The sequence below is a fragment of the Odocoileus virginianus genome, chromosome 14 (assembly GCF_023699985.2).
Source record: "Odocoileus virginianus isolate 20LAN1187 ecotype Illinois chromosome 14, Ovbor_1.2, whole genome shotgun sequence".
NCBI classification, from domain to species: domain Eukaryota; kingdom Metazoa; phylum Chordata; class Mammalia; order Artiodactyla; family Cervidae; genus Odocoileus; species Odocoileus virginianus.
This window is the reverse complement of record NC_069687.1, coordinates 50,653,510-50,668,338: the sequence shown is the minus strand read 5'-3', so window position 1 is coordinate 50,668,338 and position 14,829 is coordinate 50,653,510. Positions and strand designations below refer to the sequence as shown.

The 14,829-nt window shown below is 44.4% G+C and overlaps 1 long non-coding RNA gene across 1 annotated transcript in view; it reads right to left on the bottom strand.

Annotated features, from left to right (window-relative positions):
* Positions 1-9,082, bottom strand: part of LOC110124441 (uncharacterized) — a 233,423-nt gene extending 224,341 nt beyond the window's left edge. The window contains exon 1 of the long non-coding RNA XR_011491245.1: positions 8,960-9,082. This is a non-coding gene — a long non-coding RNA (uncharacterized lncRNA). The remainder of the gene's footprint in view (positions 1-8,959) is intronic.
* Positions 9,083-14,829: the final 5,747 nt, after the last annotated feature.

The following is a 14,829-nucleotide window of genomic DNA, read 5'->3' as shown; positions in this document are numbered from 1 at the left end:
TGGTCAGGACATTAATTATCTTCATAACTACAGCAAAAGTTAAATAATAAGCACCCAAGGCTCCAGCACTAGTGTAATGTGCAACCCTAAATGAACTTATACATTTTATTAATGGATGCTTTATACAACTCCATATATTATAAATCAAACAAGAAACCTATTTCTATCTTTTAAGGGTGCAGAGGAAAAGCTTTAACATTATCGAGGATAATTTTTATTAATTTTAAGACTCCCTTTTTTTTTTCAATAATGAGACTGTTATGAGGATAATTTAATCTAGTTTGTCATGAGGCACCCTGGCTTGTTAAATAAGTTAATAAATGACTGTGCATTAATCAAAGTGACAAAGCTATGAAGAGCAGGGGATGGGAGACAATTCTGGTGATAGTATTAATTAGTATTTAATTAGAAACTTAGGGCCCATAAATAAAAAAAAAATCATGGTAGAGACATTTATGCAAATTGCTAGCAGCCTGCAGTAGACTTAGCTTTGCTTTAAAGAAACACGATTTTTTTCTCCTAGCATACTGTACACAGCAGCACTGCGGCCACATCACGTGGCTTAAATGAGCTCTTCTTTTGTTTCCAATTTGTTCCAATTACAGGCCTGTAAATTCAAATCATTCTTTTGACTGTGTTGATTGAAATGTAGAGTTTCACAATTTCTACTGGGAGTTATTTTAAAAAAAACATAAGAAATGTTTTAGAGAAGTAAAGTGTTTCAGATTTTTTTTTCCTCTGCTGTTTTAATTAAGATGTGTGCCACCATTTCCTAAGAACAATTGTGGCTTCCATTTGGTACACAAACAATGCCTCCTTTCTAATCCTGGTGAGCTGTAACTGGGTTTTGTTATGTGATATTATATTGGAGACTGCATGGGCTCAACTGCCATCGTTTTTATTATAATCATAGCACTTTTCCCTTTTCTCTCAATCACATGCTTTGATAATGGGCAATTTTTGATGGCCCCAAAAGATAATAACCATTTGGTTCTGAACGTCACTGCTTTCCTAGGGTACATGTCCTCTTTTTCAGACTTTATTATTTGTTGCATTTATTCAAGAAAGGTTATCCACAGTAAAAACTGCTTTTTCTATTCAACAGTCTATCTCTGTCATGGTTCATTTATGTGTGAGCATGACGGACTGAAACCCGTATTATCCACAGCTGACAAGTGTCAGGCCGACAGTTCAATCAGCCCTTCCTTAAGATGATGCCCAGGGCCCTGTGTTTGAAGTAGGACAATAAAGCAGGCAACACAATCAGGGTCAAGCTGATCCAATCCCTGTATATAAAGGGGATTCTGCCTAATAACACAGTGCGATTTTTTTTCCCCCTCTCCAAACACATTAGTCCTTAAACAGTGACTTGGCCCTTAAGAAAATCTGTGACTGACATGAAAATGCTGAAGTTTTAACGCGGTTGGTTTATCCATAACCTCATGGGGCTGCTGCTTTGTGCAGACTGGTTTTGTCAAAGTCAGAAAAATAATGTATTCAGTGTCTGATCATTTTTAGGGAGTTATTTGAATGGGATCTTAAGTCAGACATCCTGATGTTGACACAGGGATCAGTTTCTTGTCCTTTTGTTTTACATATGTGGAACAGATCATTTGCATTGGCTAACAAAAATTAAATCTCTGAAAAAAAGCACACCATAATGAGCTCCCTTCAGCAACATTCCACCATTCGCTCCACCTGCTTTGGAAGCAGAGTTTCTTGGTGTTTTTTGATATTAGGTCTCTCTAGAACACAGACTAGAATGCAAACCTAATCTTCAAAATCAGTGCTCCCTCAGTTTGAGCAACACTACAACTCAAACACGCATTAAACCACGCATGCATGCTCAGTTATGTCCGACTCTTTGCGACCCCATAGTCCACAAGGCTCCTCTATCCATGAGATTTCCTAGACAAGAATATTGGAGTGGGTTGTCATTTCCTTCTCCAGGGGATCTTCCTGGCCCAGGGATTGAACTCGTATCTCCTGCGTCTCCTGTATTAGCAGGTAAAGAATTGGCATTCTTTACCACTGAGCCACTGGGGAAGCTCAGGTATGAAACCATTTCACTGAAAATCCTACCAACCAACAGCAGAGCAAAGTCAACCAAAACCTAAGAGTCTGCAGAGGGCCCCTTAGAGGGGTCAGGAAACTATTACCTTTGCTCTTCTCCAGACTTTGAACCACTGCAGAAGGCAGCAGGCAGGGAGGAAGTGCTCACCTACCTGATAGTGAAAATGAAAGTTGCTCAGTCATATCCGACTCTTTGCAACCCCATGGACTATACAGTCCATGGAATTCTCCAGGCCAGAATACTGGAGTGGGTAGCCGTTCCCTTCTCCGGGGGATCTTCTCAACCCAGGAGTCAAACCCAGGTCTCCTGTATTGCAGGCGGATTCTTTACCAGCTGAGCCACCAGGGAAGACCCACCTACTTGACAGGTGCCTTGGATAGGAGGAAGCCAATGACCTTCTGAAAGCTTCATAAAGTTTTTGCCCTAGAAGGTACCATTAAAGAGAATATTAAAAGCAACCTCCAGGCTCTATGGATGAGGGAGGCTCAGAGACCTTTGTGACTGCCAATGTCAAGGAGCTTGGAAATGGCAATGGAAGGGCAAAGTTAACAGCAGAATCCTCCATATTTGCTTCTCATTACCTAGCATTACTGGGCAGACCCAAGGTAATGTAGGAAGGGCTGCTGAAGTCCAAACCAGGCAGTGAGTAATGGCATTCAGGGTTACCAAATAAGACTTTATATCAATCCCTTTCTTGGACAGTTCTGGAACTTTGAAGTAATATATTCTTTTTTTTAATAAATTTATTTTTTAATTGAAGGATAATTGCTTTACAATATTGTGTCAGTTTCTACCAAACATCAACATCAATCAGCCATAGGTATATCTATGCCCCCTCTGTCTTGAACCTCCTTCCCACCTTCCACTCCATCCCACCCCTCTAGGTTGTTACAGAGCCCGGGTTTGAGTTCCCTGAATCACACAGCAAATTCCCATTGGCTATCTATTTTACATATGCTAATGTGTATGTTGCCATGTTCCTCGACATATTCTTTGTTTGTTAGCTGTTCTCCATTTATACCAATTATAATGTCCTTCCATTTATAATGCCCATCCATTTAGCCACATTTGCTGGCCCACTCTGGCCCAGCAGACCACATCATCCAGGCTCTCTCTGGTGGTTAGAGACCATGGGGAAGCACTCACAGCAGTCAGTCAAAGGTGGGAGGAGAGAGGCCAGAGGGTACCTTCCTTCCATCTCTGAAGACAATGGCCCCTCCAGCCCCCTGCTTCCACCAAGCCCCTCCTCCAGGGCTCCAGCTCTCACGGATACAGATGTGTGGGTTTCTTCCTCCAGCTCCAGCCCTTTAGTCCTGGGAGCTGAGAGTTTCCCAGTGTGGCTAATTTCTTGGTACCTCCACATATCCTGTTTGTTCACCTAGCCCTGCCCCTACTTCCGAACACAGTCCTTTGTTTAAAGTTACCTCTGGAACCATCTCAGGTGAACTGTTTTCTGCCAGGACCCTGACTGATACGTTGAATTACTCAGCTTCCACTTGCTCTTCCTACTTCTCACCCAGTAGTCTTTAACATACTTTAAAATCTCATAGAGAATCTGATGTAAGATATGAGCTCTCTCCCCAGAAAAAAATTCACTTACACACATGCGCTCAAAATTTTGTGTGCAGTTTTAAAGTGTTCCCAGACTCCTTAAAGACTTTCTACAAATCTTCTAGGTAGTCTGTAGAAACTCCAGTCGATTCTCTCACCTCTGGTAAGTGAATCTTCCCAGAAAACCTATTTCTTCCATTTGACCATGTTCTCACCAAAAATCTCTAGTGGTGTCCTACCAAGCACCATAAAGCAAGAAGACCAAGTCCTCAACAAAGTGTCCCAGGATCAATCTGACAAGTTAGCCGCATGCTTGAGCCATTTCTTACCAGCTCACAAGAAACTATTAAATTTTCAAAGCCAGTTGTTAAACAGAGCACTATTCCCAATTAGATTATATAAGCTTACAACTAAATGTCTTTATTAAAAATAAGGGTAATATGGACTTCCCTGATGGTCTAGTGGTTGAGACTCTACCTGCCAATGCAGGGACCATGGGTTTGGTCCCTGGCCCAGGAAGATTCCACGTGCAATGGGGCCAGTAAGCCTGTGCACCACAAGTATTGAGCCCACATACCTAGAGCCCATGCTCCGCAATAGGAGAAGCCACTGCAATGAGGAGTAGCCCCCACTCTCAACTAGAGAAAGCCTTCGAGCAACAACAAAGACCCAGCACTGCCAAATATAAATAAATAAAGGTAATAAAGATAAGTACTCAAAATGTGTTGCTTTCTAATTATCTCATTACTATCTGTGCTCATGAGGTTGTCTATCCTGCCTGAATGGTGGAAACGCTACATAGTGATGTACTGTTGTGCAAATCTTCCCAACTCCATGATGGCTTATAGATTATTTACATCATAGAAATTAGCAAACACTCCGAGTCAGAATCTAAACAATCTGTGTTGATTGTCTAGATCAGGGCTTGGCAAACTATAGCACACAGGCCAAATCTGGTCTACAGTCTGCTTTTGTATGATCCACATGTTCTTACATTCTTAAAGGATTGCCTTTTAAAAAAATAATAATAATAATTAATTTTTAAAAAAGGAGAAGGAAGAGACTGTTTGTGGTCCACAAAGTGTAAAATATTTATTCTCTGGCTCTTGCCTGGAAACTTTTGCCAACCCCTGGTCGAGACCTTAGAAAGTGATGGATAAGATGTTAATAATGCAAATTAAACTTAAAAGTGTATCCTGCCTGTAATCATTACACTGTGAATGGCACAGAAAATTAAGGAAATATTCTTCCAGTATTTGAAAGCTATGACCCCATCAGCCAAGAAGTCTTTTCTCATCACTGATGAACAAGTGAAATTTCTGCATACATCTTCATTGTTTCACGTTCATCCTATCTGTCAATGAAAGTGAAAAACCAACTAGCATTCATGTTGGGACTATCCTCATGAACCAATGGCAACCAAGCATTCATCTGCAGTCTGATTTTGTAAAATCACAACTGAATCATGGCCATAGGTTAACTGCAGACACAAGAGTTCAGCAAAAAACAATAACAACAAACAGGAAAGCATTATCAGAGAATCAATGGGCCAAAGAGTATTTTGTAATAAGACTATTGTATATTTTATTATCATTTGTATACACCCTTTACATCAGTATAATTTATAATAAATTTATGTACATATAAACATGAGGGTCTTTTTTTTTTTCCTAAAAAGCCAGTTATTAAACTTTTACCAAAGCACTCTATTGACCCCACCCCCAGAGTCTAACTGGTCTGGATGATGGCCTTGGCACTGGGATTTTAAAAACTACCCCCGAGTTATTCCAATGCATAGCCAATACTGAGAATAAGTGGCTTAGGGGAGAGATCAAAGTGCAGGAAGCAAAATCCCCTTAAGATTTTGTTCTCTTTAACCAGAAAGACCACTTGAATCTGAACAAGGAGGGGCTGGGAGCGAGCATGAGGAGGGTGTTCTGGGGCGGGGAGGGTGGGAGGGTCCTCCAGGAACTAGACACACATCACTGGGCTGACTTTTTTCCAATTTCTCAGAAGAGAATTTTCCTGCAGCAGTGTTCTCACAGTCTCCTAGACACGCCACTATCACTTCCTCTCCCAAAGTTATTCTCACTATAAATCTCCCAAAGGTCCCCTTTCCTCTCCTGCTCCCACCTGAACCTTGCCGTCCCTCCCGTGCCAGCTGAGATGCCCTCTCTACTCCCAGAACCTCTCCAGGGGTGACAGGCTGGTTCATCTCCCTCTAGTCCCCACTTGCTAACAAAACCCCGATTTATTAGGGACAGTGTTGTGCCCACTTCAATACTGTTTCCAGGCCTCCCTTGTAACCAAAGTGGCTGATGTGACAGTTTAGCTGATGAGACCTCAGCTGAAGCCTGCCAAGGATTGAGGGCAGACCCTGGGGTTTCTGGATAGAACTGTCAGAATCAGACCCCACCCCTGGGCTTCTCCAGCAGGCGTGTCTGGAGCATGAGGCCATCATCCATCTCCAAAGGATAGGATGGGGGAGGACGAAAACAACCGAGCCGCGACACCAGTCCCCAGCTGCTGGCCTTTGGAGGTCTTGTTCTGTGAGGAAAACAATTCCCTCACTGTTCAAGCCATTCCTGGTTGGATATTCTGTGGCTGCAACCAGACGAAACGCCAGTCCAGCCATCCTGCAGTGACTGCCCTGCCTGTAACTCTGTACAACTACAGATTTGTTCTGCTCCACCTAGAACAGCCATCTCCAATGTGTAAATGGGTTAAGTCCCAGATGTTTTTCTATTGGAATATAGTTGCTTTACAATGTTGTGTTAGTTTCTGCAGTATAATGAAGTCAATCAGTCAAATGCATACCTATATCCCCGCCCTTGTGGCCCTCCCTCCCACCCCAAATTCCTCACAGAGCACCAAGCTGAGCTTCCTGCACTTCACAGCAGCTTTCCACTAACTATTTTGTACAAGGAATGTCAATGCTATTCTCTCAATTCATCCCACCTTCCCCTTCCCTTCTCTCCCAGCTCGTGTTTAAACCAGTTGTTTGAAATTTGGGTGCACTGTCCCCATAAGACTGGACTATTCTAGACAATCCAGAACAAAGGTTTGTAGTAGTATATCAACTCCTGGCATCATCAAAGTGATGAGAAACAAGATTCAGGCAGTGTTAGGCTCGTATAGCTTCATAAAGAAGTTAGATCTCCTGCAGAGATTTGTAAACAGGAAGGAAATCGAGAGGAATGATTCTGAAAGATTTGACTTTTGCCCAGAACTTATTTTTGAGGCAGGAGGACCGCACGTAGGTGCAGCATGAACTCAGCGGGTGTGTGTGCTTGGATCAGAACATAAAGGGCATAGACCACGGAAAGGCCACATCTTGGATGCGCAAGAGAAAAGAAGCGATGACAGCTGCACCCCGAGCTTAACAGACCACATTAGCGATAGCTATTACATACACGGTTGCATTCTATTTTTGTATCATATTAACGGATATAATATTGGTAATTGTTCTTAATAGAATCACAAAAACGAGAGATGGAAATGTTGTATGGTATGATGGAATGCTGTTCTTTTACCATTGATCATTATAATAAGCCTGCTCAGTCATTACTTACAAACCATGCTACATCTCTGCCAATGAGGCAGACCAAAATGAGGCGATAAACAAAATTGGTTTCCTTGCTAAATGCGACGCCTAAGTTTTAAGATATTTTGCTGAAGTTTTAAACTGATTGTCAATTAGTCAATGAGCTATGGCAGGCAGTGTATTTCTGGGTAATTAGTGTGTGTCTTAGGGGGGTTATTTGGCATGAGGCTGAGGGCAAAGTAATTTGTATCTCCCAGGAAGTGCAATAATTGCCTCAAGCTGAACCGCTTGGAAAGTGTATTAATTCTATTAGGAAACATTTATGTTATTTTATATGGCATCCTGTATTTTCATGAAGTGTACTCATCAACCATGAATTATTCATTTTGGGGGCATTATCACATGAAGGTGTCCTCCTTGAAAACCAGGAAAAGGAGTGGGGTTGTTTGTGCAGTTGAGCAACTCATGCTTTGTTGGCAATGGGTGTTGGGTTTTGAAATTCATCAGCGCTTCCCTGGTGGCGCCTTGTTAGGAGGCCCCTGGATCCTAGGAGGTTGAGCGGTACCTTACAACGGGTAAAGAAGTCGAAGGTGGTAAGGCCATCTAAACTGGCCGGCAGGACACCGGCAGGCCTTCTGTTTAGTGCTGGCTCTGTGGGCTGTGGGGGAAGCCTGAGCACTGACAGCTACAGGGATGACAGCCTTCATCCTGGTACTTTTGGACACTCCCTTTCCAGAACCTGCTCAGGATATTCAGGGCTCAACAAAGGCAATTATTTATTCAACAAATATTTATGAATGAATGCTCAGACAATGTACTAGTCATCTACTGTTGTGTAATAAATTACCCCCAAACTTAGCAGCCTAAAGCCACACACATTTATTAGCTCACAGTTTCAATGGGTCCAAAGTCATGTTCGGCTTAGCTGGGTCCCCTGCCCTGCAATCTCCGACAAGCCTGCAGTCAAAAGTGTCAGCCCAGAGTCTGTAGTCTCCCCTAAAGGCTCACCTGGGGAAGAATCTGCTTCTGAGTCACTTTCAAGCCCTCACTTTCTCAAGGGCTGTGGATGGAAGGTCAGAGTTCTCCAGTGGATACTGACCAGAGGCCTCCCCCACCAGCTCCTTTCACTGTAGGTCTCTCCAACAGAGAAACCGGCTTCATCAAAGTGTGCCAGCCCAGAAGGCCAGGCAAAGGTCGCAGCCTTTCGTAGCTTCATTGCAGGACTGTCATCTCTTTACCTTGTTGATTCAAATCAAATCACCAGGTCAGGAAGATGGCAGAGGGACAGAGAAAAGTACGGGCAGGTAAGACCTGTTTCAGAGTTTAGAACTGACATCTTCAGTAGGAGTATGCATATCGCGAGTTACCAGTTTTCTTCACCCCAGCTCCTCTTTGTCCCTTCTTAAGGGAAATGCAAAACAAGTTGAAGAAAGAATCTTGTAACCATCATGGAGAATCAAAGAGGAGGACAGGATAACCCAGCAGAGGGTGAACAGACAGGGGCCACGTGAGATGGGGTGAGAGGAGATACAGAGAGGACAACCCAGGCCCTGCACCACCAGCTGTATTAGCCTGGCATGCAGCTTCACCTTCCCATGCTCCTGTTTCCTCTATCTAGAAATATCTGCCTTTTGGGATTATTTGAGAGGATTAAACAATAGCCTAGTACTTTCCTGATACATCTTGCACATGGCTCGTTTCCTCACTTCACCCTCGCAGGTCAGAGCTCAAAAGCCCCAACCCCTCTCCATCTTTCTGAAGTTATTAGTTCGCCTCGCAGCCTCACTTACCGATGCCTGTTTTCTTCTGTTCACCCGGCATTCTCAGGGCCCCGGGGAGTTCTTGACATGCAGGGGATCCTCAGTAAGACTTGTGAAGGGCTGCAGAATGTCATCACTGGCCAAGGGCGTCACAGTACATTACGGTGTATACAGGCCTTGCTCGACCATGTGTCAGTCTCGCTGGTAGCTGTCCCCATTTATAGGTGAGGCAATGGAAGGTGAAGGGACTTAATAAACTCCTCTGAAGTAGGGCTGTGCCTTTACTTGCAAACAGGGCAAAAGTTTAAGAGTTCCTTCCAGTCCCCAGGAGATGTACTGATCTGAGCCTGCTACAATCCTGCCCAACCTCTCTGAAGCCACTGTCCCTCTGTCTTCCCATCTCCCTTTCCTGCCCTTGGAGGCAGGGGACAGACAGACGCTGTGTGTGCTGTCTACCCAAACTACACCCTGTGGAACTGCAGAAAGTCAAGCAGCCAGTTATACGGCTGCCAATAAACTTCTCCACGTTCCAGAATTCCTTCTTTCTTTCGGAAAGAACTCACTTGTGCCTCACTGTACTTAATCCTACCAATAAAAGTCAAATCCCTTCACTGTGACTCACATGCACTCATCAAGCAAGCATTGATGGTCTGCGTAGTGCCAAATATCATGCTAGGAAATGGGACCGATCACATCCAGGAGGAAAAGCAGACTTTAAGTACAAATCACTCTGTAGCTAGTGATATGGTTGGAACTAGGTATGAAGGAGAAGTTCAAGGTGATGGGAAAACATGAAAGGAAAGACCACCTGGGACCTGGTCTTGGGGGGGTCATTTAAATGAAGAAAGGTCATTTAAACTGGAGAAGAAAGCAGAATGTTCTAGAGAAGAGTATTTAAGAGGTTCCATGTGGCACTAGTGGTAAAGAACTCTGCCAATGCAGGAGACATTAAGAGACATGGGTTCAGTCCCTGGGTCGGGAAGATTCCCTGGAGGAGTAAATGGCAACTCACTCCAGTATTCTTTCCTGGGAAATCCCGTGGACAGAGGAGCCTGGAGGGCTACGGACCATGGGGTCACAAAGAGTCAGACATGACTTAGCGACTAAACAGCGTTTTACATACAAACACAAAATATTTTTTGTACAGTATTAATATACAATGAACTACCCAATAATAAAACTGAAGCTAGAAATTAGGGGGAAGATTTATTTCATTTTTCCCAAAACCTCCCAGGGTTAGTTACCATTTTCAAAAAACATATCATGTATTTGAATCACCAATAGGACACACCCATATAAATTGATCTTTGACACTGTCACGTCCTTGATGATTATATATACAGTTTTCCCCCATACTATCTAAAAGTAGAATGTCCCTATGAAGCCTTTCCTAAGCCAAAAAGGCGTAAAACCAAGAAGCAATTACCTAAGGACTCATCTTGCTAACAGATGCACAAATAAATGGAGATAAACCACAGATGCTCACAGACACAGTTCAAAGCTACGGTGGCTTCATGCTGAGACACCTAGTGTAGTTCCTGGGGAAAGACCTTGGTCGTAACCACGCCTACTGAGGTGTGCACTGCCTCTATACCAAACATGAACATTTTTGCTGTTATAAAGTGAAAATCCTCTTTGGATTTACCAAAAGAGAACAGAATTTCCAGAAGCAGAGGATCTTTTTTTGTTGTTATTCAGTCGCTAAGTCGTGTCTGCCTCTGTGATCCCAGGGACAGCAGCACACCAGCATTCCCTGTTGTCTAACATCTCCTGGAGTTCACTCAAATTCATGTCCATTGAGTCGGTGATGCAATCTAACCATCTCACCCTCTGCTGTCCTCTTCTCCATTAGTCTTCAATCTTTCGCAGCACCAGGGTCTTTTCCAATGAGTCGGCTCTTTGCATCAGGTGGCCAAAGTAGTATAGCTTCAGCTTCAGCATCAGTCCTTCTAATGAATATTCAGGGTTGATTTCCTTTAGGATTGACTGGTTTGATTTCCTTGCTGTCCAAGGGACTTTCAAGAGTCTTCTCCAGCACCACAGTTCAAAAGCATCATGTATGTCTTATTTCAAAACACCACTCTAAAGTGAAATGTCTTTAATATCCAGTTAAATGTTTTAGTTCTCTTAAATCTGAATATATTTGTTATGCTATGGAAAAACCCAAATAAACTTTTTGGCCAATCCTTCCTTATGAATCCTAGTTTCTACCTAAAAGGTAGAAATAGACCATCAGCAGCTGCATCCTTGTTAAAAGCGAGGCTCTCAGGCCCCACCCTGGAGCTGCTGACTTGCGGTCTGTATTTTAATAAGACCTCCAGGTGATTCAGAGCCACATAAAAGTGTGAGAAGCTCTCTTCTAGGTTAGGTAGATCTGAGCATGGAAAAAGTATTGTTATTATAAAAGACTTTCTTTTTATTTCTCTTCTTCATCACATTAGGACATTGCAATTATCTCTTAATTATAGTAAAAGGTGGGTTATGTTATCAATGAATTTCACCTCAAGAAAGTAAAATGGGAGTTATAAAACACATTTTCATGAAAGAGGCTGTTGTGTCCAATAGGGTTGAGAACGCTGCTCCAAGATCCCTGGGATTCAGTAATTGGGTGTGACGAACTTGGGAGCATGTAAATGAGAGTAGGTCATCAGGGTCAAGTTTCCCTGAACTTGGCCATTTATAAACTCTAATGACTCCTAAATCTATATCTCTAGCCAGTGTCTCACCCTCAGAGCACACTCAACAAATCCCTGCTTTCTAAATATACATTCGCCAGATCACAGAGTAAGTTCCCTGCTGTCTTCTACAGGGTCAAACCGCTCTCACTTACTTATTCTACAAATGTTTTTTCATCCGCTTCTATGTGCCACGCAATGTCACAGGGCTGTGAGTAACAGAAAGACAAAGCCCGCTTTTGTGGAACCGATAATAAGTCTAAGAAGCCCGAAAATAACTGCACGAAGAGTCAGAATGTGGTAAGTGCACTGTGAGAGGTATAGATAATGTGACAGAGATGACTCCTGCAGAGACATAATATTGAAAGGTCACCAAAAGTCACCTTGGACCTCTACACTGCCGAGAAGCCTGTGGTTTCACTCGGGAACTCTCTGGTTCCCCGACACAGTTATTTAAACCTTCTTTATTCTCCTCACATCTGGGCTGCTACACCTGCCCTGCATCAGTCGATCTTGCTTCCTTCTTCTCAAAGTAAAATAAATCATCAAACAGAACCCCTCCTAATTCCCGTCTTTTTCTCCTGGCACCCTTCCTGGTCCAGGCCCCTCTGTGCCTCCAGTTACCATGGCAGCACTGTCCCTGCTCCTGGAGAGGCCTACCCAGCAACCCGTCCCTACTTTCCACCACCTTCTCAGACATCTTTCTATGACACACACCACTCTCTTCCTCCCCTGTAATTTCCCCTCTACTGGAGCCTTCTTATCGACCTTCAGACACCCTTCAGGATCTCGGCCACCAAGCTACTGGCCTCTCCTCTCCTTCACAAACAAACTTCTTTAAAAACAAAATGTCTGCACTATCTCCACCTCTTTAGCTGCTACTTATTCTTCAACCCATTGCAACCAGCTCTGACCTCACCACCCACAGGAGCTCTTACCTGTATGATCACTAACTACCTGCTTGTTACCAACATCAACATGCTCTTCTCTGTCCTCTGTCCTTCAAACTTCCAGCAGTATTTGACACCACCAACTGGCCCCTTGAAACAGCCTCCTCTCCTTGGTTTCCATGACACCCGCCCTGGTCATCTTTCCCTACCTCTCAGACCTCTCCTTCACAGCCTTCTCTGTGGAGTCTCATCTCTTAGAGCTGGGGTTCAGCCCTAAGCCCTCCTCGCTCTCAAGAAACATTTTCTTTGCCTTTGACGATTTATACCCTTTAACGATCCTTAAATATATAGCTGCAGCCCAGGTCTCCCTCTTTCACAGACTTCCAGACCACTCTGTTTGGATGTCTCAGACTCAGAATATCCAAAACTAATTTACTATTTCCTGCCCCACCTGTTTTTCATTCCCTGCCTGTGTGTCATCTAATGGCACTACCATATACCATCTCCTCGGGCCAGGCACTGAGGCAACGTCCATGACTTCCCACACGTCCACTAAATCAGCCACCTCAAATCCATGCTGTGCCCTACAGCTGGAGTCATGTGACATGTGAACACGATGACTTCACCCCCCTCTTTAAAGCACCACCATGGTTTCCTCGTGGCCCTCAGGGTAAATCTCAGCCACCACGAACCTTTTCTAGCGCTTCACTTCCTTCTCATCCATTCTCCAACCTTGGATAGTTTGACCCCAGACAGTCTGACCTTTCTGAAATATAACCCACTCAAGGTACTCTTACCTCCACAGCTGTTAGAAGTGCCAATGGATCCCCCACTAACAGAACCCCCCACAAACAGGACCAAACCAAACATCTTCATGTACCAGAGTATGTTAGGAAAACCATGGAGCACTCAGAATAGCTAGAATATTGTCCAGAATGAATGGCGTACAAAGTGTCCCTCAAGGAGGGGCAAGGAATAATCTGGGGAAATGCACTGAACCAGATCACAAAGAGTCTTGAGCACCATAGTAGGAAGTCTAAACTCAGCCCCAGAGCAATGGAAAACATGTCTTTGCAAAAGCTTAAGCAGCTGAGGACTTTGTATAGCAGCCACATTGGTGCCCACATCCCCTCATCTCAGCAGTGGTGGGCAGGTCACTGTGAGTGCAGACTCTCCATGAGAGACAGTCTCAAGCCTCAGGCTTAGACCATGTCCATGTCCACTTTCTGCCTCAGGAGTCTTCTAGAACCAAACATCACAAAATGTGTAAAAATGCTCCAGTTCCCAACAGCTTGAGAGTAAGAAAGCAGGAGGAAGCAAGGCTGAGCGCAACATTCAAGCTTGAGTGACCGAGAAGATGAAGGTCCATTGAGAGGAAAGAGAGAGGACCTGACTGAGAGACAGAGGCAGCTTGATGGGAGAAAGCCTATGAGCAGCACGAAGAGGAGGCAGGGGACCAGCCAGAGGGGTAAAAGAAGCAACTGAGGAAGTCCAGTCAGCACGGTAGAAGACAGGAGAACACCAGAGCTCTCTGCTCACATCTAAGTAGTCTAGAAAACGGAGGAGAGAGAAGGAGTTTCAGCAAGGAGCAGAAAACCTCAAGGAGGAAGATGGTGCTCAGTCCACGAGGTACTTTCTAAGCCCTGAACTGGCTGTGAGCGAATGAGCATCCTTTCCCGAGACGTCTCAAATTGGATGTCCAGGAAATCGGAGATCAGATTTCTAATTCTAGAAAGAGGCCAGTCTAAGTAAGATGAGATCCAGCTGCTAGTGCTCCAACCTCCATGTCCCTTCCCCTCATTCCTGCCTTGCCGCCAATCTTCACGCTGGTGATGCCGCCTTATCATGGGTTCTGCCTCAGGAGCAACTCTGAACGAGACTAGGGAAGAGGTGATGCTCATCCCAGGCGCCCTGCCCTCGGAAGCTGCCCCCTCCCCACTTGTCCCCCCTCACACTGGTGAGGGTCCCCAGTCACCCTCCAGCACTGCCACACCCCCAGGATCTCTAACTCCTTCAAAACCCAGGGCCCTCCGCCCTTGGGCGCTCTGCTCTCCAGGGTTAGAGACTCTGACACTGGTCCAGCTGGGCTTTGGGCCTCACAAGGGTTGGCCAAAGTGCCGAGTGGGTCTTCGAGTGCCCCTCAGCCACACCATGCACATGTCCCCCCATTTTCCATGACCTCCCTCACTTTGAAATCTTCATGGATCTTGCCAGACAAGAACTCCAGGGAAAAGCCTCTACCTTTTCCAGATAGACAATTTTCCCAGCAATATGTTCCTTGTTGCTCTTCTCTGGATGAGAAGTGGGGGTGTTTTGACTCAAAACATTTGTTCAA